Source organism: Lepisma saccharinum, chromosome 27 (assembly GCF_977018435.1).
Source record: "Lepisma saccharinum chromosome 27, izLepSacc3.1, whole genome shotgun sequence".
NCBI lineage: Eukaryota > Metazoa > Arthropoda > Insecta > Zygentoma > Lepismatidae > Lepisma > Lepisma saccharinum.
The window spans coordinates 36,454,455-36,480,157 of NC_139255.1; the positions used below are offsets into that span (position 1 = coordinate 36,454,455).

The 25,703-nt window shown below is 37.5% G+C and overlaps 2 protein-coding genes across 12 annotated transcripts in view; one reads left to right on the top strand and one right to left on the bottom strand.

Annotated features, from left to right (window-relative positions):
• Piezo (piezo type mechanosensitive ion channel component) overlaps positions 1-16,556 on the bottom strand; it is a 289,087-nt gene extending 272,531 nt beyond the window's left edge. For all 6 annotated transcript variants that reach the window (XM_083113418.1, XM_083113417.1, XM_083113421.1 and 3 more), the window contains exon 1: positions 16,338-16,556. The gene's annotated coding sequence lies outside the window, so the exon portion shown is untranslated. The remainder of the gene's footprint in view (positions 1-16,337) is intronic.
• A 628-nt stretch (positions 16,557-17,184) lies between these two features.
• LOC145980126 (piezo-type mechanosensitive ion channel component-like) overlaps positions 17,185-25,703 on the top strand; it is a 224,241-nt gene continuing 215,722 nt past the window's right edge. For 4 of the 6 annotated variants that reach the window (XR_014440830.1, XM_083113139.1, XM_083113143.1 and 1 more), the window contains exon 1: positions 17,195-17,393. The gene's annotated coding sequence lies outside the window, so the exon portion shown is untranslated. Of the gene's footprint in view, positions 17,394-17,506; positions 17,685-25,703 lie in introns of those variants that run through there. The other 2 variants (XM_083113141.1, XM_083113140.1) reach the window with 2 other exon arrangements.

A 25,703-nucleotide genomic window follows, 5' to 3' on the forward strand; every position in this document is an offset into this window, starting at 1 on the left:
AAGAAATGTGGCTATTAAAAAGATAATCGGTTGTGCATCCCATACCATCTTCATTGAAGCAGTGTGTTATTGTTCACATCTGCAAAATCGATTGCAAATTAATGATAACTAGGTGGAGGGCAGGCGCGGCTCGTGCATTATTTACCCGGGGGTTCACTGAAGTCATGTGACATATATTCAGTTTCCGCAAAATAAACTTCCTTCGCTTAACAAAAGGATGGGGGGAGGGCTTAAAAGATTTGTCCAGAATTTTTTTTTATATGGGAGTATAAGGTTTTGTATTAGGGGTGTGCGAATAAATTTAGGGCTGAAACTACAATAAATTGTGCCTTTATGAAAAAAGTTGAGTTTTGTTGGAATGGACGTCCTCATGTAGGGGCAAGTAATATATTTTTTCCTCAGGAGGAGCAAAAAACACTCCTTCAGTCTGAAGTTACTGCAACGCTTTTATAATAATTACCAAAAATTACTGTGACTGAAATTAAATTATATGCGTGTAATATATAATTTTTGGTTTACATTCAATTTCCACGGGGGGCTGCCCCCTTTTCCCCTTCCGGACGTCCATGCCGACTAATCAGAACTGGTCCTACATTTATTAAAGGGAACTGGCAACTAATGGCATGTGCATACTAGAAATCGAACCTGAGACCCTTTCATTGATACAAGATAGCTTTGTTCAAATTTGGGGCTGGTCGACCAGCACACGCTTTTTTTCAGTGGACAAGGAAGTTCGTTTACGTTAATTACGTGCATTTCCATCGGTCATTTCTTACCTGCGCGGACAGCAACGCCTACACTGCATCATGTGACATAACTAGGTAAAGTCCATCTCTCGCTTCACTCGCAGCATCACTTAATACTTTCCAACAAGTATCCAAGCACTTCAAAAACTAACAAACTTGAGACGATTGACACCGAGCGACAGCGAGTCACGTCTTCGCGCCATTCTTTCTCTTTCGCGAACCCGAAGTGTTTCCACCTTTAAGGAAAAACCTCTGAATGCATGCACGAGCTATTTTGGTAATGTATCTCCTTTATTTTAATTCATCGCATCTAATTCCAGCTTTTATTTGTTTCCACTCATCCATCTCTGCCACAATTTTGCATTTATTCCAAGAAGTTCAGTACAAAAATGATACAAAGAGAATATTGAATATGTAATGTGTGCGCTTCAAACTTGAACCGCACACAGCAACACTGGAAGGGAGGAAGCAGCGAGATCGGAGCCTTGTCCCGCGCCTTCTGCGAGAGAACGAACTGCGCATGACCGTTGGGTTGAACATAGGTTCTGCAAATCTCATCTTCCATGTATTTTGTCCTATACCCTCCTCGAGCTTCTGCTCCCGCACGAAGCTTTCACAATGGCAAGAGCTGTCCTGTGGGGGTTCAACTGAGGGTCTGTATCAGGGCGGCCGAATCGCGGTTTCTTCTTCTCAGCAAAAGAGTTCACCGTATTACGGGCACAAATACATGACTTATTGTGTAGAATTTTTAGCGAAATAATGTGAAAATGTAAAGACATTGTTTATTGTTCATTCTCGAGGTGATTATCGTATATTACTGGGGGTTCACTGATCCTGTGCGCTATAGGGCCAACCGCGCCTGGTGGAGGGACTAAAAATGAGAAACTTTAAGAAGACATCAGTTTCTTATTAAATTAACATGCAAGTGTTATGTTTTATTCCCGACGAAAGGAGGTGAGAAATGAAGGAGAAATAACAGGTTGGTCTTATTTCTATGTTTCAGGGGCCTAGGGTGAATGACAACCACCTTCGCAGCTACTGTTCCACTTCTTATTAGTCCAATTTGATATAATTTTAAAATATTATCTATAGCTATAGAAATACGTTTTTATTTACACCATGCTGTTACCAGCCCGAGAGAGAGAGAACAAAAGATGTATGCAACATTCACACACAGGCAGGCATAATTCTTTGTTATTGCTTCTTTGTGTGTGTTTATGGTGTTATTCTTAGTAAAGTATGTTTGAAGTCCAAATTGCTTATTTCTATTGTTATAACTAGAGTGCGGATTTTGCATATTTTATTCCGACCCTCTAATTAATATCCAACCGGGTTCTAAAGTTGTTTCAGAGCATTCCGAACCGAAGTAAGGGGGGGGGGATTTAAAGTGCATATAAATGCATATTTAAGGTGTTTGTGCATATTTACTGCGTAAGCGCATATAAATGCATATTATGAAAAGATCTTGAAATTTATTTTTTCTTTTTAAATATATTTGTTTACTTGGTTAATGTTTCGCCTGTGGAGTGTTTCTGAGATTAACATTTTGAAGCACAGGTGTTCGAAAACCTCTGTTTACGCGCTGCAGAGCAGACGGTTCCCTCCCTCGTGCAAACCTGGCAATGACACAGAGAACACGTGCATCCTCTCCCCCGGCCTTCTTCCTTGGCCTATATAAAGCAACGGAAATTTTTGCTCGTAAACAGTCTGTACTCCCTTGAATTAGTATAGTTTGCATTGTGTGAAGATGCCGAAAGAAAAATCATCGAATATTGTTTTACTGAAACAATGGATTATAGGAGAGCCTAATTTACAAACGGACGGGAGAGTGATTTTCTGCAGAATATGCTGTAAGGAAGTAAGTATAATATATTTTTTTCTTTTTTATACTCAATTTGGTCTCTCTGTTTTTAGTGAACCGCAAAAGTGTGAATCCAGAAGTTATTAAAATATTTTGTATTGTTTCAGATACCATGTGACAAAAAATGAAGACTGCCATCCACCTAAGAAATTCAAGCAATACCTGCAAACAGCAAATATAGAAACTGTACTTGATAAACAAAAAACAAGTGAAGATGGTTTCGCTGGTGACCTGTGCAAAGCGCAGCTAACATTCCTTTAAGAAAGTTGAGCAATCCTGAATTTCGTAGCTTCCTCGCAAAGCATTGCGAGAAAAAAGTTCCAGACGAGTCAACACTACGAAAGAATTATATTGGTCCACTGTATTCCGAGGTAAGTTGTTTGCGCAGTGCTTTCGAGAACTTAGTGGTAATATTGAAAGCGACGTTTTATTTAACAAACGAAATAAACAAACTAATCTACTTTTTAATTATTTTTTTATTGACTCTGAAGCTGTATAGAATGATAAAAATGCTCAAGGAATATTATGTTTTAAATTATTAATTTAAAATTAAATATTTATTTCGCAGGTTTTACAAAGTGTCAGGGATGATATCGCAGATTTTCCAGTGTGGCTGTCTATAGACGAAACCACAGATTCGTGTAGTCGATATATCGCTAATGTGGTCGTTGGAAAGCTCAATCAAAGTGAACCAGGAACACCACACCTGATTTTGACGAAAGCTTTGGAACAAACAAATTATTCAACTATAGCAAGAGCAGTTCGTGATGAACTACGTAAGATTTCCGATTGTATTTTCATTTTTAGTCTCTCTCCTTCACAAAAAATTACCACATAAACATGTTTTCTTTAATAAAAAAATTAAAATCCCCATTTGCGGGCCTTTTTGTTTTTTTATTTGCAAAAGTAACACATTTTCTGAAGTTAACATATTTTGCACAGTTTTGTGGAACTTCAACTGCATCTTTTTCCAATATCACTTCTTCATTCGAGTATCTTGAGTTAAAATTGCTTATGTCTTATTTTCAGAAATTTCATGGTCAAGGGGAGATCTTCATAGAATTGCGGAAGAATTTCGTGCACAATTTCCAGATATAAATAATGTGATTTCTGCTGTGAAAAAAGTATTTCTGAAAGCACCTTCTAGAGTGAGGATCTTCAAACTGGAGACAGAAGGAATGTCTTTGTGTTCTGCTCTCACTCTTCGGGAAAATGTCAAGAAATAAATTGTATCCGTTCCAACATCAGTGGGGAGAATTATTGCACAAAAGGCAGATAAAGTGACTTCCAAGAACCCAGGTTTGAATTTCTTGTGCAAAGTGAAAGCTGTGCTACAAGGTGAATCAACAGAACTATTACAAGACCTCACGCCAGAGGACATAGCTGCATTGAAATATTGTCCAGTGACAAGTTGCAGTGTGAAGCGCACTTTTTCTTCATACAAGGATATACTAACTGGTAAACAGAAAAATTTCACTCTAACCAATTTAGAGAGATATGTTGTAGGCCACTGAAATTTACATAAATTTAAAACTACTTAACGATTTTCGTTATATTGTGTTTAACAACTGGAAATAGTAAATTCAATTTAATACAAGATTTTGCAACCTTACTTGACATGGAAGCTGTTGTTACTTCGTCTTTACCTTCAATGGTCACTATGTGTGTGTAGAACTTTAAAAAATAAATGTATTTCGATAAATCTTTTTTGTGCCTATATTTTTCCTTTAGTGCATAATTTGCATATTTGAGTGCATATTTTACTTGTTTCTAGTTCATAGATCGTTGGTAGGAAGGTGTGAGATCCCCCTTCTGCCATGGGAATTCATACCCACAAATGTGACCACGAACGCTATGGAATTATCCTTATAATGAAGAACATGTCTGAATGTGAATTAACCACAAAAAGAGGACATTTTCTCATCAAGACTGCAGTTCGAAAAAAATCAAAACAGGGAGTAAATATGGTGAACTGTCCCGACCAAATTGGAACATTTAGTAGATTCGCATAAATGGTTATAAAACTAAAATTACTAAATATAGTAGACTGCATACATCTGGAGTCTGCCTCTCTCCAGAGATAACCCATTCATTTATGCAAGAAGAAAATCTAAATTCTTGCAAAATCTTAAAAATTATCCATGTTATTTTTTGTAGGTTTGCATCAAAATATTTCATGGCTCGAGGGGGAGGGGGGGCACCGGCCTGGAAACAGTGTATGCTAACAAGGAATGACTTAAGTTCACTTTAAATAAGAATTGTATTCGTCTTAATCATACATTCTTCGTGAATAGTTCTTTATCTTTCCATACTGTTTCACGATACACAGATATCAAACAAAGCAGGCCCGTACCCAAGGGGTGGGGGACCAGGATGGCCATGCCCCCCATCGAGCCATGGGGAATTTTAATTTGAACGTATGGTTTTTCAAATTTTGCATGAATTTCGATTTTGTCCTTGTTTCTGGACAGTCTGCAGTCTAGAATATTGGGCTATTTTAGTTCTATAACTATTGATGCAAGGCTATCAGACTTTCCGATTTAGTAGGGACAGTCCATTCCTTCTAATCCATGTCCCGACCTTTTCACCTCGGCTCGGACACTACTTCGTATAAGGGAGGAAAGAGTATTGCGCCACTACAAACATTGTAGTGGTTACGTAGGACTTTCTGTAGAATACTGTGTACATTATTAAAATTGTCTGAACTTTTTATGAATCAAAAACAGTTATTTGACACTCGACAAATGGGAACCACTTCATTATTGAATAGTTCCTTCTACAGAGCATTCCCTGACATTCGCTACGAGACCAGGCGGCAAGCGGGCCGGCGTCAGCGCTTGTCTTTCCCGGTGAACGAGGTCCTCGATAGTCTGACTAGTCAGTTTCTTTCGCTCTCTTTCCCTTTCTGTTGACGTTGCAGACTGACGCCAGTATAATCCTCCCTCGGAAGTTGTGTTGTGTCCGTGTGTTGAAGATTGTGGCTTAATATGGCACCACAAAAGTTTACATTGCAACAAAGGATTTATCTTGTCAAGTGTTACTTCGGAAAGAGGAAATCTGGAGAAGTGCGACGACGTTTTGCAACGAATTTTTTTGATGTTTCCGTTCCACATAGGACCAATATATTAAACCTTGTAAAAAAGTTTATAGTAACAGAGTCAGTTCTGAATAAAAGTGGAAAGAAAAACCAAGTGTACAAAGACAATCCGCACACCATCCGTGAGTTAAAAGAGAGTATTGTACTAGAAATCGGGAGAATTACAGTAGACGAACGTGCACGTGTAAATGCCAATTTCCTTCGGAGATGCCAGGAATGCATTGCAGCAGAGGGACATCATTTTCAACACCTTCCGTAGTCAAGGTTAGTACACAATATGAAAACTGTATTTTTAATAGCCGACTCTAGCGACTGTTGCGGGCCCGTTCACCGGGAAAGACAAGCGCTGATGCCGGGCCGCTTGCCGCCGAGTCTCGTAGCGAATGTCAGGGAATGGTCTGTACAATAATAAGAGCAAAAAACTCTAGTTTTGGAATTTTGAAAACCGAGGAATCGTTTATTCCTTGGATTAAATGGTAGAACAGGAAAACATTAAATTGTAATTTAGAATCAATATTTTTTTTGATCTAACACAGTTTTTACTATGGTTATTCTGTTCGAATACTAACTGAACTTTCATTTTTTTGTAGCTTGAAATGAAGAGCCCCTCACCCCCACCCTGCCACAGTATAAATTGGAATTTGAACCAATTCACAACGTGCCTCCAACGGGGACAGCAACACTCCACGTCAACTTTATTGACAGAAATCCTCGACCAGATTATCTCCAACCGTCATGCTTCTGCCTACATGCCTAACCAAGAATAAAATCATCGAAAATCACGACCGCACCATTTTCCGGGTCAACGGGCAACAATTCCCAGATCTGAGACGAATCCAAACACATCACAAACACACGTGTTCGGGCATGATTCCAACCTTGTACAAGCAGAAAGCAGACATTGCCTCTTTTTTTGGACTGATTCATATATTACCAGGGCTTAAGTTGTTGAAAGTCTATTCATGTAGTAATACGCCTTCACTTGCACCGTCCATAAACAAATTTGAATCTCCATAGGATACATCAGTGTTCTAATTATAGATATAGATAAGGAGTGGGAGAGGTTCAATTTGAAGCAGCAGCGTGCACCAAGAACAGGCAGGGTAAGCGCTGCTTGCGTATATATTTTTTTAGAAGTTCTCCTATTTGATATTTGCTATTTAGCGTTACTTTTGGCTAATCTCGAAGTTGGGGATGAGTGATAATGAAGGGACACTTTTCGCGCTTCCTTCTCGACTGCGCTGGTTCTCCACTCCCTGTTCGCGTTGTCTATGCTTGCAGCCTATCCCTCGTGGACGTAGGTTGTTTTCCCACGTTTTCGCTGGTAAGTTTACGGAGAGCCCTGGCCAGCCGAAAAGCAACAAAGAAATCGCTCTTGCCTTTCGGACCGTCACGTATCTAGAAATATGTTTCGGGAAGAGTCCGAACCAAGTGTTTAAAAATAATCATGATAATAACAATAAAAATAATGTTTAAACTAAAATAATTATAATTATATTACATTAATTAAAATAGTAATAATTAATATATTCAAATTAATTAATATTATATTATTATTGCATGAATAGGTAAAAGGACGGTATAAGAATAGTGACAAAGGTATTCATTATCTAGCTTACGTGTAGTTAAGGCCGGCAAAATTTGTACAAAAATAAACAATAAGAAAAAAAACTGCTCTGTTAAGGAAATTAGTGTCAAATAGATAAAGAATTTAATATTTGAGATAAAGAATTTAATATTTATTGAATAAAAAAAGATTGTTAGATCGAGTTAGCGATAAATAAAGTTCCTGGTAATATTTTATGAATGTTATGTTGTAAGTAGTAATAAATCTTTTTGGTACTGTCAATCAGTCATATGATCAAAATATAATCCTTGCCTTCCAATAAGTTTGGCGAAAATAAATAACCCTCGATTAAAGAAAAGTATATTTTCACTATTTAATTTTTGTACTTAGTAAATCTTTCTGGGGGGGGGTCCCGACCTACCCCCAAAATACGTCCTTGCTTTCCGACCATGTGATTTAGTAGGAACTGCACGTGGTCACATGAACACAGTTTCAGGGAGATTTGCAACAGTACTTCTATTGAATGACATTTGCAATTATCTATTGTTATTTTCTAATTTGTATCACCAAGATTTATCCGTAAGAATTGAAAAATTTTCTCACACTTTATCGAAATATTAATATTCATTTGTTTTGTTATTGATTGGCTATGGTGATCTTGTTAGTGAATACAATCTAAGTGAAACAAATTTTGTTTATTTTTCTATTTAATATCCAATAATTATTGTAACAAATTGACAAAACATAAAAACTGCCTATATTTCTTCAAGGTTATTGCAACGTTGTGTCTCGATGTACGACCTTGTTTATTTACTATAGTATTAACATTAAGTGTTTAGAGAACCATGGTGGTGTATTCTGTAGGGCATCTGACTGTGGGAGATCTAAGCTCGAAACTTTTAATACCTTGTCCTCGCACAAAGTAGTTCTCGGGCTCACCCAGCCTCAAATCAATGGGTACCTGGAGGGGTTGGCGGCCGGAGCATGGTCCTGATCACATCTTCTCCAAAATAGCCGAGATTAAGAATGTGTGGGGCCGTACCTCCACATCCTCTAAATGTGCCTTCATGGCTTGGTGCTATGTGCACAGGGAAAATGTTTAAGAAACAGAAGGCGTGAGTTTGAAGCCATAAACATTGTTTGTGTAAATGGTGGCACCATTCAATATCTACCAAATGGTACATTCTCCACACAAAGTCACACGAAGCAGGGAGGTTAGAGTTGAACAGGTAAATTAAAAAATAATTAACATGGCTAATTTGTTAGTTCAAACAAGTAAAACAAAAAGCTTATTTAGGATATATTTGAAAAAAAATTCAGTTAATTAATAGTACCCTAGCAGCAGAAACTTGGTCCCTTAGATTGAAAGAGGAACCTAAATTGAGAGTATTTGAAAATAAGATCCTTAAGAAAATATATGGACCTAAAAGGGATGAGGAGACAGGCAGGCCCGCGCTAGCCATTTCGCCGCCCTGGACAACTGCGGCAAATCCCGCTCCCTTTCGAACCCCCCCCCCCCCCCGGTCATTACACAGAAACGGGAAATTGAAAATCAATATATTCCTAAGTAAAACACCAAACTATAAAATAATAAATAATGTTACACTATTGAACAAACGGATGTCTCTACCACATCAAAACTTTAAAAAATGTGACACTAAATTACAATTTCATTATACGTATCTTAAATGTAACAAGTAGGCCTATTAGGAAAGAAATGCCTTGAAGACTTGGGCTCATATTTTTACCATTGAAGGCCTATGATATGATTCGATTTTTTTAAAAAAATTACATGTAATGTTATTTTTCGTATGGTGTCCTTTGGTGCACTGTTCTGTTTTATGACAGCCTAAAGTATTAATACTTTCAATTCATCTTTTAAATTAGTAGGGTAAATACGTATATTTGGAGCCTTCATGTGTTTTTGAAACAAAAGATCAGGTGCATGGGCGTTGCCAGAATTTTTTATAGGGGTGATCAGGCCATTGATAAAACTTGAATAGTAGAAATAACAATAATTATTATTATCATTGTCTTGATTATTATGATATAATACCTATTATAAACCAATGTAAATAAACCCCATTTTTTTCCAAATATATTATTATTATATCACTGGGGAGAGACTTCTAATCGATCCACCGAATTAGTGAATATCCACTTCATACAGTTAGTGTACTGAAATGCATAGCTATTTTATTTTGTTGTTAACTTCTGCATAACTTGTCCAAGAAAAATATAAATATTTGGGAAAATGTTAGTAATAAAGTTCTGTTGTTTCGCCTCACTCCATAGAACTGATAGAACTCACTTTTCTTGAAATTTTGAAAACTGCAGGACATAATCTGGTTACTGTATTTTCGATGTAACGCTGTTTTTACTTTGGTTATTCTGTTCGAATATTAATTGGTCGTTACTTCTTCAATTAACAATAAAAGTAACAAGCTCCAGATCTGACAAAACTTTTTTTTCGAACTTTAAATAAATAAACTATGCCAATTTCTAGGAGTGATCGACGGACCGGTTCAAAACCCCCTCCCGACGCCCTTGTTCTGATAACAAATGGACTTTGTACTGTGTTTGCGGATCTTCGACCAGTTCCGTCATACTGGAACTACTGCTTCTTTCGATTTTGGACCTATACAGTACTGCCTATCTTTGGATAGACTATATCTAATTTCTATATCTTTCGCATCAACTAAGTACAGTGGTGCGATTAGAGGGGGCGAGGGGGGCAGCCCCCCATTTCTCGCCACTCCTGCCTCAGCACTATGCTAAACCTTATCTACAAAGGGAAATATACGATCTTCCTCCCAACCAGATTTGGCACCTTTCCCCCCCTGTTTTTGGAACCAGTCGCCGCCACTGACTAAGTAATTTGAATTTTTCATCAGTTCTTCTTACTTCAAAGTGCTCTGATATATTTGCAAGAAATCTAACAGCATCTATCACATCGAGATTAATGTTTTGTTGATATTTGCTCACTACATTTATGTGGAGTAAAATTGAGCCTATTTCAAACAAGTTTTGTCAGTCATGTTATAACTTCCAAGTTTTCAATAGGCTTATTTTTTCTTCTCTTCAAATTTTGCCGCCCCAGAAATTTGCCGCTCTGGGCGGCGGCACGGTTCCCCGCCCCTTGCGCCGGCCCAGGAGACAGGTGAATGGAGAAGGTTATATAATTTAGAAATTCATAATTTGTATTCATGTCCAGATATTATTAGAATGATCAAATCAAGATGACTTAGGTGGGCAGGCCATGTGGCACTAATGGGATAGGAAAGAAGAGTTTACAGGATTCTTGTTGGGAAACCTGATGGTAAGAGACCAGTACAAAGACCAAGACGAAGATGGAGGGATAACGTTGAGATTGACCTAAAGGAAATTGGTAGGGATGAAAAAGACTATATAGAACTTGCTCAGGATAGGGACAGATGGAAGGCTTGTGTTGTTGCAGCCATGAACCTTCGGGTTTAAGAAGGCTAGAGAGTGTTAGTTAGCTAGTAGCGTACGAGGCGTGGCTACAAAGAAACCATACTGTAGCTACAAAATCTTTTATTAGTTATTTTGTACAATACGAACATTATCCCCTTCAAAGTACTCTCCTGTACTATCGATACATCGCTCCATACGAAACTTTTATTGCTGGAAGCAGTGCTGGAAATAATTTTCTGAAACCATGTTCATGACCTCCGTGCTTTTCTTTACACAGATCCTACGGTCGTAAATCTGGTGCCTTTCAGTGCTAATTTGACCTTTGGGAATAAAAAAGGTCGCACGGGGCAAGATCCGGCGAATAGGGTGGATGATCTAACACTGGGATCCCACGATTGGCCAAAAAGCCTTGACTGACAATGCCGTGTGAGCAGGAGCATTATCCTGATGAAGAATCCATTACTTGCTTTTCCACAAATCAGGTCATCTTCTTACTCGATCACGAAGGGTCGTCAACACCGTAATGAAATAATGTTGGTTGACAGTTTGACTTTCGGGTACCCAATTCTAATCAATTCATGGACATTTGCAATGTTTGATTCAGTTTTTGATGTGCATGACCGTCCAGGATGCAAGTCATCCGCGGTCACTTCTCGTCCCCCTTTAAACCTTTGAAACCCCTCGAACACTTGCGTGCGTGATATACACTCATTTCCGTACACTTCCTTCAACAAACGATAAGTCTCTGTGGCAGATTTTCCGAGTTTCATAAGAAACTTCACATTAATACACTTTTCCACTTTCACACTTAACATTTCTTCCGACGGAGCACAGATGTACGGGTCACTTCATCCACAAACTACAGCGGAACTGACTGCAGCGCACCCTGGGCAATCACAAAGTCGACAGGCAGGATATCACGTTATACACTCATGCACCGCTTGAATTTGACGTGCTTTCCGCTTGTCAACAGCAATATCAATCCGTTTTTTTTTCTAGCCACATCTCGTATTACTAGAAAACTAAACTCTTTTACATAAGAACAACAAAACTTTCATCTGGGTGATGTATTGAGTCCCATTGCTGCTGCCTTCTGGATTTCTAGACTGTAGTCTGCTACGCGGGTATACGGTGTTCAATTTAAGAGGACCCACCCTAGAAAGAGCACGAGAGTAAATGGAAGAGCGGGCGGCAATTTTTGTAGGATCCAGACACTCAACAAAGAGATGCAGGTCGTCAGTGCTCCATATACAGTTTTAATGGTTACAGAAAATCTACCGAGGTGAAACCATGTGAAAAACACCTGACCTAAAATGGAAATGTCCATACGAAGAAGTTCTTAAACCATCGAGTTCAATGGCAGCTCCCCGCAAATGTCTCATTACAGCAGTTTCTGTGTTTGAGGAATTTATTCTCTTCCTCTCTCCTACCTACCCCATTAAGTGTTCTCTCAAAGGAACAATACAGGAATCTGGTTACCACTACAAACTAATTATGCACACAATTATGTACTCATCATTGTGCACTGTATTCCACCAGTTGTCCTAAAAACACTGAATAAACATTGAAATATTAGAGCTCCAACCACGGACCACTTGCACAAAAAACTCTAGTAGTGAGCTTGAAAGGCAGAAGCTGATGTTTCCTCATTAAACCATGTATCCATGAAGGAGATCCCTAAATTCCCAAAACTGAGATGTTTATACAGAGTAAGGCAGCTTTCAATCCAAACAAACAAGCAACACATGTTGTTTGGGAACAAGCCGATCAACAGCAACGTTTCACATAGTAGAAGCATGACACTCATTTGGTGCTTTGGTGTGAAATCTCCTAAGATTCCCAAATTTCAAAGATTTTGCTTCATTGATGTGAATAAAAGTTAAAAGAAATATTATAATAATCATGTAATTCACTCTATTTAACTGCTTGAAATCTGACGGTAAAAAAATAATAAAGAAATATGTATGTCAGATATGTGCACATTTGAGGTATCAAGTGAAAGTCTACACAGGATTTAATAATATAAGTCTATAATAATAATGACTCATTACAGCATAATAATAATGTGTGGTGCTGATCACATCACCCCCACCTTCGGCTGTGATCAAGAAAGTGTGGGGCCGAACTCCACACCCCCTATATGCCTCCATGGCATGGTGCAAAGCACAGGGGAGCACTTTACTTTTTCTTACTATTATAATATTGGCATTATATAAACGACTTATCAATAAACTTTCTTAGCAATAGTTACCATTTACTAAATTTAACATTTTCTATATGAATCTCCATTCATCCTCAATGTAATGATGAGGATGAAAGGTGAATAGATAAAACTATCAAATATACAATGCTACCCCATACCCTGGCTTGGATTTGTATCCTGTAGTTTCAGTGGTGAGATAGTAAATAAAGCACATATTATCCATACCACAACTCACAACGGGAAACTGTTGTTTTAATAGATAGCCACTATACCTTTTTCTTTAAATAATTGCCTACATGGTGAATTGTAGCCCAATTTATGCATTATTCTGAGAGCACGCTTCTGTAATTTAAATATTCTCTCAGTATTATAATGAGGCCCCCTCCCCAAATCACTAAGCCATACTCAATATAGGAACATATAAGACCATAATATATCCTTGTTTTAATTTCTGGTATATTATGTTTTGAAAGAAATTTAAGTAGAAAGAGATTATGCTGCAGATACTATCAACATGCTCATCCCATGCAAGTTTACTATCTATTGCTACTCCCAAAAATATGACAATGTTCTGGTTCAATAGTTATATCTTGTATTGAAGTTGTTTGTGCTTCATATTCAATTTTTGATTTGGAATTAAAGGTTAAAAATACAGAATTCTTATTAAATAAAACAAAATGCACTAGTTTTTGGTAGTTCTTAACACCATAAATCTACAAATGGCCATTGCTGCTTTCATAGTGATTAATTTGACAACAAGTGACATCCCTACATTTCGTCAACCTATTTGTTTCTCTCCCTGGAAGAAAAATTGCTTCACACAGATAACAATCTTCTTTTGAAAGATTTGTTGATACAAATTAATATAATATGGTTATTTTAAGTGGTTTGACTTATTCCTCGACATTTAATTCTGGAATCCCAGAACTTTCTGAGAAGTGTAAAGTGACTAATCATGTAAGGTTGTGTGTGTGTTTATCTGTGGAATTAAAAATTATGTGGTGGTAAAGAACCAGACACACTAGAAATTAATACCTACATTGCTGTAAATCAGCTAGTGCAGAATCTTCATTCTAATGTAGGCCTACTTACTACTCACATAAAATGTAAGACTAAATTTTTTAACCTTTAATTAAGAATCAAAAATTGAATATGAAGCACAACTTCAATACAAGATATAATTATTGGCCTCCCCGATGGCACAGTGGTAGCGTTGTCGCCTTGTAATCAAGGGGTCCCAGGTTTGATTCCCAGTGGAGGCACATAGTGGTCCGGATCCCACTTTAAACTGTAGGTCCAGTCCCGATTAGCCTTACTGTGCATAAAGTGGACTTAAAACAACAAATCAATCCAAAGATATAATTATTGAACCAGAAAATTCAGTCAATTTTTAGAAGTAAGAACAAATAGTAAACTTGCATGGGATGAGCATGTTGATAGTATCTGCAGCAAAATCTCATCAAATCTCTTCCAACTTAAATTTCTCTCAACATATTATACCAGAAATTAAAACAAGCATATATTATATTATTATATATATATCCATATATTGAGTATGGCATAGTGATTTGGGGAGGAGGTTTCGTTATAGTACTGAGAGAATATTTAAACTACAGAAGCATGCTCTCAGAATAATGTGTAAATTAGGCTACAATTCACCATGTAGCCAGACATTTAACGAAAATGTTGTAATGACTATCTACTCGAAGTACATGATACTAGAAAAAAGCAGCCATTCACAGAGAAACAATGAAATTTAAAATAACCAAATCAGCTCCGACACATGCAGGTATTATATTCTAGAATAAATTACCAAACAACAAAAAGTTAATTCCTCAAAAAAAATAAGCAAACCAAAGTTACAAAAATGTATTTAACTGATCGAGTTCTATACAATGTAATTGAATATATGGAAGAAGAATAAAATATAATATTTGAGTATTTCTTAGTTCAAATTATGTATGATAACATCTTTACCAGAAGCCGAGAAAATATAAATGTCAGAGTATTTCTATTGTTTTACCTATTACTAACTTGTGAAACTGAAAGATAATTTTTATGTATTCGAACATAATATGTTATTACTAGAAAAACTAACTAGTCAGCAGGGCATCTTACTACCAGGTGGGACACCCAGCTTCGGTGATCTAAGGCCTGAATTTTTCCAGCCTTGTCCCAGCATAAAGTGACTCTGGGTCTCACCCAGCCTCCAATCAATGGGGGCCGCCCGGGGTGGGGTACAGTGCTATATGCATGGGGAACTTGACCCTATCTTTACCTTTACTACAACATTATAATAATTAGTGTGTTGTTCCATTTAGAACATGGGTACCAGTTCCTTATATATGAAACACCGTAAAATCAGATATTTTGTGTTTCGCATGGTTCGTACTTACATTGTGTATTATTGCGTATCATAGTTCAAGTTACCATTATGCTTTTTACACAAAAACAAACACAATATTTCACAGAGTAATTTTTCTTATTCTTATGGGTAACACATCTTGACTACTGTATTGGGTATGCAGTGTTTCCAACCTTCTTCATCATAAAATACCTACTATCGTGTTCGTCACGTGTGCAAATTGTACATTATGCATGGGTAGCTGATGGATAGCCCCACGAACCATTTCCAATAAGGTTAGGTTAGGCAAGCATAATTAAAAAAAGGGGTTGGAAACACTGATAGAGGGTTGCATCATCGAACGTGTGTAGCATCCGGTTCACATAGTGAAAGCAATGGCACTTGTGCGTCGGTGAGATATTTCTCTTGAAAATACATGATATCCTGGTCAAATAGATTCCACGATGAAAGAAAATACCTCCATGAACGTTGGAAACCTTACAGAAACCCATTTCCGTAAGTAGTTTCTTCTGTAAAAATTAAGAAATGTTTCCAATATACGGAACTGTTACCAGAACATGTATCATAGTCATACTGTAATAGTTCTAACACGTCGAATTTTATATTTGATACTCCCCATGTAAACGCATAAGCTATAATTGATATTAGTTCTCTCTCAAATGTAATTGTAAATGTTTTGACCTGTTCAATATCATGTAAACTTGACACATTATGATCTAATGAACGGAAAATAAAAAATAATTAAACTGACTGACATTGATTGTTATGAATGAAGACCTAAGTGGCTATACTATTTTATTTCATTGAAATTTATTTTGTGTGCCTTTTAATTCTGGTTGAAATTCTATGCGGCAAAGACATACAAAGTATAGCAAGATGAGAGATTGAAAAAACTTTGCTCAATAAAATATTATCACTTCTACTTTGTACGTGAACATAATTAACCTTTTCCTTTTTACTTATCCATATACTTTAAACCCGGTAAATCGTAATAAAGGATATCAACCAATACAGGCACTATATATAAACAAATCATATCTAATTACACCAAAATCTTTTCTACCTGAATTTCCACCACACTATTGCAGTTCTGCATTGTCAACTTTAGTCAGTCGTATCCCGTGAATCGATGAAATTCACACCAACAGTAAAAACAGAATTCTCACTTTTCATCATGCACCACACGTTCAGTTTCCACTTCCACTACTTCAACAAAATGATAACGCCCCTCTTTCATACGTCCGCCTGGCGAGAACCACACGAATCGCATATCTCCCATACACTCGCTCATGAACAGCGGTTGTAGTATACGACGAGTCCGAAGAGATGGCGCATGCGTCAATCTGGTACAAGTTGAAGGTCTCAATTTACTCAACAGATGGTGCGCCTGTTTTCGATCAAACGATACTTTTCGAAAATTTGATTCGCTATAACGATCCGGATTCGTTTGAATAAAGAGCTAATGTAATCGTGGCTACCTCGGGCGCTTGTTCTACTCCTCTAGTATTACACGAGAAAGGAATTTTCTTCCCGCCAAAAAACACAACAGACTCAACCGTACCTTAGCTGTTGATTGTTATAGACGCAGCTCCGCCTTGGGTACCTTACGTCACAAGAATAAAGGATTACCAAACTTCATGTGTTTGATTTATACAGATAAGAATGACAGAGTAAATACTGGAAGAAGTTTTTAGAGAAAAAGACATTAAAAGGTAAAAATAGTCGGGATCGGGACGGGAATTTTTTCCCCCCAATCCCGGCTCCGACTTTTCGTGATCCCACACACCCCTACTTTTTTTTTTCTACCATCGAGTTGACCTTACGTACACATCACAGGTCTGGCTACTTAACTCCGACGAGTGTTGAATTTTGTTGGATGCGTCCATTCTAGTAACCAATGAAATTGGCCGACAAGTTGGAGCCCACTTGAAATTTATACTATCCACCCTCAATAAGTAATTTTGTGCAGGTGAATTATTATATATCTTCAACGTTATTGAACATTGTATACAAGTTAAATAACAATACAATATCAAGATATTCCACAATATCTTCTGTGACGACTGACAACACATGTTTTACCATAGCTTGGATTTCGTCTGCTAATCAGCTGATTATGGTATTCATGTTTATTGAGCTTTATTGTACTTAATATCGTGCTTTTTTAAGTACTGTATAGTGTAGAAACATCTGCATCCAAAGATCACAAGTAATACGAGCAGCAACAAAAATATGTTTTATCTTCCATGATTACCTAAGTTCGCTAAGCGAGTATCCTTTAAAGTACCAAAAAATAATGTATTTGTAATAGTAATTGTGATTAGAAATCTGCAAATGGTAGTTGATTGAATGTTGGCAAATTGTCAGAAATAAAACCGCTTATATCGGGTAATCATTTACCATTGTAATGGTGAGTTTTTTAAAAAAACTGAACAAATTGTCGCTAAAGTATATAACGTAGAAAACAACCCATGTTTTGCAATGATTAGCGTTTCAAAACTATGCTTACGATCAGTATGCCGGATTTTAAAGTAATCGGAGATACTTCCGGTATTCTGAATATATTCCAAAAAAAACTTATTATAATATGCATACAGTATCCCATCTCTGGAAATTGTTAAACAATTTGAACTACAAAAAGATTCATCAATATTTTCAGCAGAAATATGTCTCTTTGTAGAGCATTACAATACAGCATGAAAATTTTAATCATAGTGGATACCTTACGTGTATACAATCTTAAAATAGAATAGGATCAGTGGTTGATCGGTTAACAGTGTGTGTGTGTATATATATATATATATATATATATAAAAAAGGTAAAGTGTTCCCCTGTGCTTAGCACCACGCCATGAAGGCGTATAGGGGGTGTGGGGGTAACGCCCCACACTTTCTTGATCCGGTCGTGAGTGGGGGTGATGTGATCAGCATCACGCCCCTGACCGCCTTTACCCCCCAGGTACGCATGTTATTCGATGCTGGGTGGGCGCCGGAGCCGCTTCCATCGTTAGAAAAGTTCCCGGATTTGAACCGGCCGGGGATCGAACCCGGGACCTTTAGCATGGTAGTCAGACGCGTTACCGACTGAGCCACCGCGGCCACTGTGTGTGTGTGTGTGTGTATGTTAAGTCTTGAAACGAGCGCTGCAATTACAAAAGAGAGGAAAGGATTTTTCAATTTCATAATAAAAGCCCACACCAACCCAGTGATGGATCCAGAAGTTACAGTTAGGAGGGGTGAATTCCAGTCGGATACCTCACCGAGAATCAACATTAACCTACATGTGCACTGTTTTTTATTAAAAAAAAAATATGGGTTTGTTAGCTAAGACAAAGTGGCTACTTTAGTATTGTACGGACTACCTTAAATTATATTCCCCTCGCAAACATGAGTCGTTAGGTTAGGTTCCATAAGTGGGAATTGTATTTGGGAGAATACATGTGGTGATCGGCGGTAGTTCATATAATACTAAAATATTCATTAAATGTTAAGTATCCCCAAAACGCCTGAAATTCCTTTATTTTCTTCTTTTACACATGGTACTTACTTATTCTGCATTCCTAAGGATTCTTGAAGCTTCCATTTCGTTTTTTCACGGAAATAATCTATATTTTCGATGTATGAAGTAACTTTTGTTCGTTTCTTTTTCCCTTCAGTAACATGCTAAATGGCAGCCACAGTTGCATTACCGTAGTCGGCATGCAGTGTTTCTACCCCACTCCATCAAAAAATACCTACGTAGCCTCACAAACCATTGACGTATAGCCCCCACGAACCATTTCTGGTAAGGTTAGGTTAGGTAGGGTCACGTATAGGTTACAGTAGTTAAAAGTTGGTTTAAAAAAAAATATGCGTGACCCCACAAACCATTTTCGGAAACGTACCTTCTTCAGTTACAAATCACGTGTGTGGAAACACTTACCGGGACTGACTGAGATTATGCCATCACACACAGGCTACATCCACCTGGAAGTATATGGATGCAAGAGCTTTCTGCATCGTTCACACATTATTTTTTGAAAAATAGATGATTTACTGGGAAAATTAAATGAAAGATGCGAGAAAACACTTCCCCGAACTACCACAATTCTAAAGAAACTGCATTCCATAAGTAATTTTTCCTGTAAATTTGAAGAAATGCGTTTCGGGGTTACTTAAATTACAGCGCCTTGAATAACGTAGTGTGGAAAACGACCCAAGAAACTAGTTCCCCAGACAGATGACAAACATAGATGGCAGTACGATAGGACTAGGTGCTAATTTTGTTATGAAAGTAATACGGCTTAGTTTTTGGAATATATTGTGTACATTTGCTTGTCTTGAAATGTGGTACGTGAATTGATGGAAACAGTTATATTTGTGGAGTGATTTGCAGTCACGAAACAGCATTAATTTGGAAAGAAAAGTAAAATAAAATTAATAAATAAATAGCATGCGTAACACAAGAAGAAACATCGCAAAGTGATTGCGGACGTCAGGTGTTGAATTGTGTAATAGAGCTATATTTTTCTATGTTATTAGAATATAAATAGTATCCTGAAAGATATTTCATACCAAGGTGACATACCACAAGTATCGCTTGGAAGCGAGCAGTCCGTAATCAATGCAGCCTTTCGAACTAGGGACACAAGCTTTGAGTGCATCGTTTCCTCAAGGAGATTTTACACCAAAGCGACACGCGACAAATGATACGAGGATTTCACACCAAAGCGACATGGGTCCTTCGGTCCAAGGCAACTTTCATACCGAAGCGACACATGTTGTTTGGAAACGAGCCAATCAAGAGCAACATTTCACATCGTAGCGGCATGACGGGAAGCACAGGCCAGCGTTCGGTTGGTGAAATCCTCAAGCGATAAGTGTCGCGTGCCGCTTGTCGCTTTGGTGCGCAATCTCCATAAAGCAAGACACTCATTGCATCGCGCATGTGTGAACAACAAACCACGGCTACATTTTGCAAGCTATTGAGGAAATGGCCCAGTTTGAGCGACGCACAAGCGACAAAGCGACACGTGTGGCTTATCGTGTTGTCTAGATCTGTTGTTGTAATGTGCGGTTTGTCGTGTCGCCTATCTGTTGTTCGCACAATTAGCAGCGAACGCTTGCCAATAGACTGAAGGCACCATGTCGCTTGTCACTTAGTTGGGAACTCCCCCTGTAGCATGTCGCTTCAGTCTGAACACCCTTCCTTTAAGGAGCTTTCCGACCGAAGTAAGAAGTAGCACGCAAATACGCCATATGAACGTGTCGTTTGCTGTTTGGACCCTCATGTGCAATGAATGCTATTTTACAGTCTGGAAGTGTGTGTCACTAGTGTGACAGTGTGAACATCCCGTGTCGCTTGTCCCATTGGTTTGAAAATTTCCTTACACTCATGTCGATGGCACTAAGAAAGTTTTGTGGGGTTCCCCTTGTCGTTTCATATAATCACCATTATCATCATCGCCGCGATTAGTTTAAAGAGGAAGAAAAGAGACAGTAAATATAAAAAATACAAATGCTTCAGTGTGTATATCTTGAAAAGAAATGATGATGATGATAATAATGAACCTAACTCATACACAAAAATTTAATTGCCAAGAGCATTCCATGCGTATTTTTTCTCCCGTATTATTAACGAAAGTATGACGATAACATTACGTGGTCGACTGTCTAGAATGTTCGTTAATATCTTCGCGACCACTGTACCAAATATCATAGCAATTATCACATTCATAGAAATGCTTCATGTAAAAGAATCAGACGTTGCAGCGAAAACTCCATTTACTTCCATTATAAGCAGACGAATACTAAGCACCAGGTCCAACACCAGCACCTCATTTTCGAGTGGAACCAGCCAGAGAGCGCAGAACCGTGCCGTTTTCCACACTACGTTATTCAAGGTGCTGTACTTAAATTTTACCAAATATTCAAATGAGACCGGAACCAACTATGTTCTTCAGATTAATTTTCTCTCTCCCCAAAAATAGGGATCCAGGGCTGGAATCATGGGCGTGAATATAGTACACGTAAGGGGAAGGGGTTCAACTTTTCGTATGATTAAGGCTGCTATATTTCATAAGTGAAAATCCGGAATACTGCTGACCCAAAGCTTGTTGAGAGGGGTGGGGGGGATCTGGATTCGACAAAAAAAAGTTGTGTGTATCTACATATCCATTATCATATTATTTACACTTCTTAAAAGGAAACAGAAATCTACTTCAGTATATAATTAATCTTGCAATTCCTTTTTGATGCCATAATGAACTAAGCTGCGGACTCAACAGTGTGGGCACCCAAGCACTGACTGTTTACAGTAAACAGCTTAATATTTCCAACTGAAATTCAGTGCTGCTAGCAGACGGCGGCGCTATCTGAAGTCAAATATCTTTGTAGCATCTTCTTGTAACTCGATAACTCTTGTATTATCGAGAGGGAGCGGTTCAATGTATAGTTCGATTGTTTAGTAAAATGGGCACTTTATTATTACGCATTTCAATATAAATAAAGTTCAGGAAAGTATAGTCTTGATCATTTCTTCTTTCCCACTGAATTCCAGGACATTTGTGCATCCTGAAGAAACTATTCTGGACACCAGGACAAGTGATATCATTCTGGGATTGTCCCAGATAATCTGGGACGTATAGCAGACCTATGTATGATCAGGCTATCAAAATCCAATCTATCAACCAAGCAATCCAACATTTTGACACACTGTTCCAATGAATGAGGGATAGCCATTTCACATTTTTGGAATAAGTTGTTGCAATTTTGCAGTATGTTGACTGAGTTCAATTCTACTACAAAATGGTCCAAAAATGGACAACAAAGGTTTACCTTGAAATATTCTTTTGTGCTTTCAGCTGGTGCATTATTCCCTCAGATTTGACTGCTGGGTGTTCTAAGTCTATTAATTTCTTCATCATAGTCTCTAAGTAGTTTCTCTGCTTTGGGATAAATTTCATTACAGTTCTCAGAGCTCTCTCTAATTTTTTTGTTTTTGTTTTTAGAATACTGTCATGTTCACAGTACTGAACATTCCACCTTTTGAGGTGCCCAACATAATCTTGCACTGCATGAAAGCAATTTGGTTAGAACAAGTGGAGATGTTTCAAACTCCCACAGGTTACATAGTGAAGAAACTGAGGAGTTTGCTGACATATTTCTCTTCTGGTAAATTGTAAAGTTTCTACAATTAGTGAATACATTTCCACATGTCACGCTACTTAGTACTGATACTTTTCTGTTCGTCTTGTGTCAAACAACTTGAGAATGTTATGGTGTTTCCCTGGTTTTCTTGCACTGCTTTTTTAAAAACCAAATTCCTTGGAGAAGACTCGAAGAAAAAAAAAATGTAACTGATTTGACAGTCCAAATGCAGTTTCTCATCACAGAAATTCCTAAACTATCAGGAAATTGCAGACATTTGGTCTGCAGTCCCATCTGGTGTGTGGAATTATGTAATATCCTTCCCATCCATATCCCGTATTATGTCTCGAATTTAGGAGAATAAAATAAGTCCGAATTTTTTTTTATAAACAATTGGATAGAACAGGTAATCTGGTAATTTTACTAAAACTTATGTTGCGTTTGGACCCATTGAAACCCCCCCCCCCTTAAATACATCCATGGCTGGAATAGATGGTTATTATTGTATGTTGTTATCATAATTCCTCCCATTGTCATGTAAACTGAACAATCAGATATGAGGAATAAAACCCATTCTCTTGAGGTGTTTGATCCTCTTTTGAAGCATCTTGAAGATTAGAGTAGATTTATTTCATCCATGAATCACATGTTTGCATTTACTTTTTTGTTCAATTTTTTTTTTGTCCATGAATCACATGTTTGCTGTGATATCGGACATGTGAATCTGTGTTCACATTACAATATACTAATGCAATGAAATACAATAATATAATATAGTGAGTTGATACAATGAAATGATACCTTAGCCTATTACAGATTTATGGTGGAAGGTGTGTACTCCTATTAGTGATACAGTCTATTACATAAAAGTAACACCAGTAAATCAAGTTGAGGTTACAATATAAATATAATATGTGCATTCTGTAATGGATTAAAAGATTAAATGAAATATTGTGAGGTGATATAAAGATACTAAATGATACTAAAAATTGCACTCAAATGACATAACAGATATGGCATGTGGAATGGCATCCAACCTATTGTGGGTCTATGTTGAAACTATTGATTACATTTTCAATTGGACTCTTGTGAATGAATCCATGAACCTCTAATCCATCAACCCACTTACAACAGTTAATTTGTTTGTTCCTTTTTTAATTTGGCTACTGGTTCAATAGCTTTGATCTGGTAACTAATTGTAGAGGTGGATGCCTGTGGATTTTGAACCTTTTTCGAATAGTGATGTTTTATGCATTGGAACTGCGAGATTGGAGTCATTCCTCATGTTGTAGTGATGCACATCTTTGTTGCATTTGGAGAACTTTTTCATGATGGCAGAGTAGTTTGGATCCAAATTTAAACATCAAATTCCAATTAGCCTATAATGAGCAAAAAAAAAAAGCACTTAAATCAATTGTTTAGTCTTGCAAATTGTTAGACAAAAAGGTAAAGTGCTGCCCTGGGCCATTTCATTGTAACAAACGTTACAACTGGAGACCATTTACAACATTCAAAATATTGCTGTAATTAGCTATTAGCAATTTCAATGATTGGGTCATCCCTGGTGGTAGAGGATTGCCTATGGATGGGTGTGTAAAAGAAAGAGTAAAATTTAATATTTAATTTTTTAAATTAAATATCATGTAACAAACGTTACAAAGGAGGACAGTCGTTTGTGAATACTAAGTTTTCTAACAAATTCTGTTAAAGGAGCATTGCATTCCAATGAAAAAAAATACACTTTTGCTCTATGACAACTACAGAGATATACTGTATATACTGTTTGTTTTGTCAGATATGTATACATAATAAAGGAAACAAAAAAGTGACTGTAACAAACATTACAAGTACGAAACAAACGTTACGTGGTGAACAGCTTCTGTTTCTTCCTACACACATAAATGAAGAGTTAAAGATGATCAACCCTGACTAGCCTTCTTACTCAATCACCACTGTGAAAGGTTTCTGAAAAGTGAATTTTCCTCTCACTTCCTTCGGTTTATCCAATTTTGCACAAAATCAAATCTACTGATAAGTCATACAAATCATCATTTGGTGGATACACAAAATAAGTGCTCTTTCCTTCTCATAAATTGCACTTTATAAATGTTTTTCACATCTATCTGGATTTTGTGTCCTACATAATGCTGTCCAGTTTGTGGTAATGGACAACTACGTAATCTCCCACAGCCAGCTCTGCAGATTTGACATTTGTAGCAGGTGTAAAAGAGGAAGTGCTTGGGTCTTCCGTTTTAAACAAGAGTCTACACTGTTTAAAGGGTTCACTATCACCAGTATAGGAAAACAGCATTGTGTGAGGAGTGGCCATCTTCACACATTGGGCTTGTTGGATTCCCACTGCTGGTAATGCATTTTTCCATTTTTCTTCGTATTTGCCAGCTATGACTTCGATGTGAGAAGCAGGAACATAAAAGCAATGTATATTCTTTATGTTACAATTTACTGTGGCATAAAACTCCTCAGCATTTTGCACGGTAAAACCCTCTTCCACACACTGCGCTTAAGCCATCATGTGGGCCCTTGCCATGGTAAGACTCATAATAATTCCACTCAACTTTACGTACATATATATGACAGTATTTTCCGATTCTTGAAATGCTGAGCAGCACCATCAGTCCACAAGTACACTGCAGTTATGGATGAGCGCATCAGCGTAGACAAATAGTTCAGCAGGATTTCATTAAAAGTTGCAACCTAAGTGGTACCATGGCTCTGTGCATCACTGATGGCTGCTAGACAGATGGTTGTAATTTCATTGCTGTCAGAACACCGATAATAACACACTGCAGTATATATGGTTCTTGATGTTTCAGTAGATGTACAGTTCGAGTGTACTGCCATGACTTCATTCTGGAATTTTGCTGTGTAATTTTCTGCAAAATCAGTGAGGAGGATCAGCTCTCCTGGCTGCAAGGAATCTTTTTGATGCTGTTGCTCTCTCTAATGTCTATTCTTATTGTATAAGTGACCAGAGAGTTGAACTAATTGATTTCTGAGAGCAGTGGATAATTCATTTATTGACAGTGTTTTTGCCACCAACTGCCCACCTTCTCATTGTTTTATATGAACTTCGTCACAGTCATCATCAATTTTCTTCATTACAGTGGCGATGTCACCACACACTTCACAGCTCGTTTTCATGCACTTTTTACTTTCTATATTGCATATCATTTCCTTAAGTAGGTCCCTGGCAGTCCTCAGTTTCTCACCTGTTTTCCATGGTGTTGAAGAAATCAGTAGCTGAATATTTTCACAGCAAGGGCAACAGCACACAGTCTGG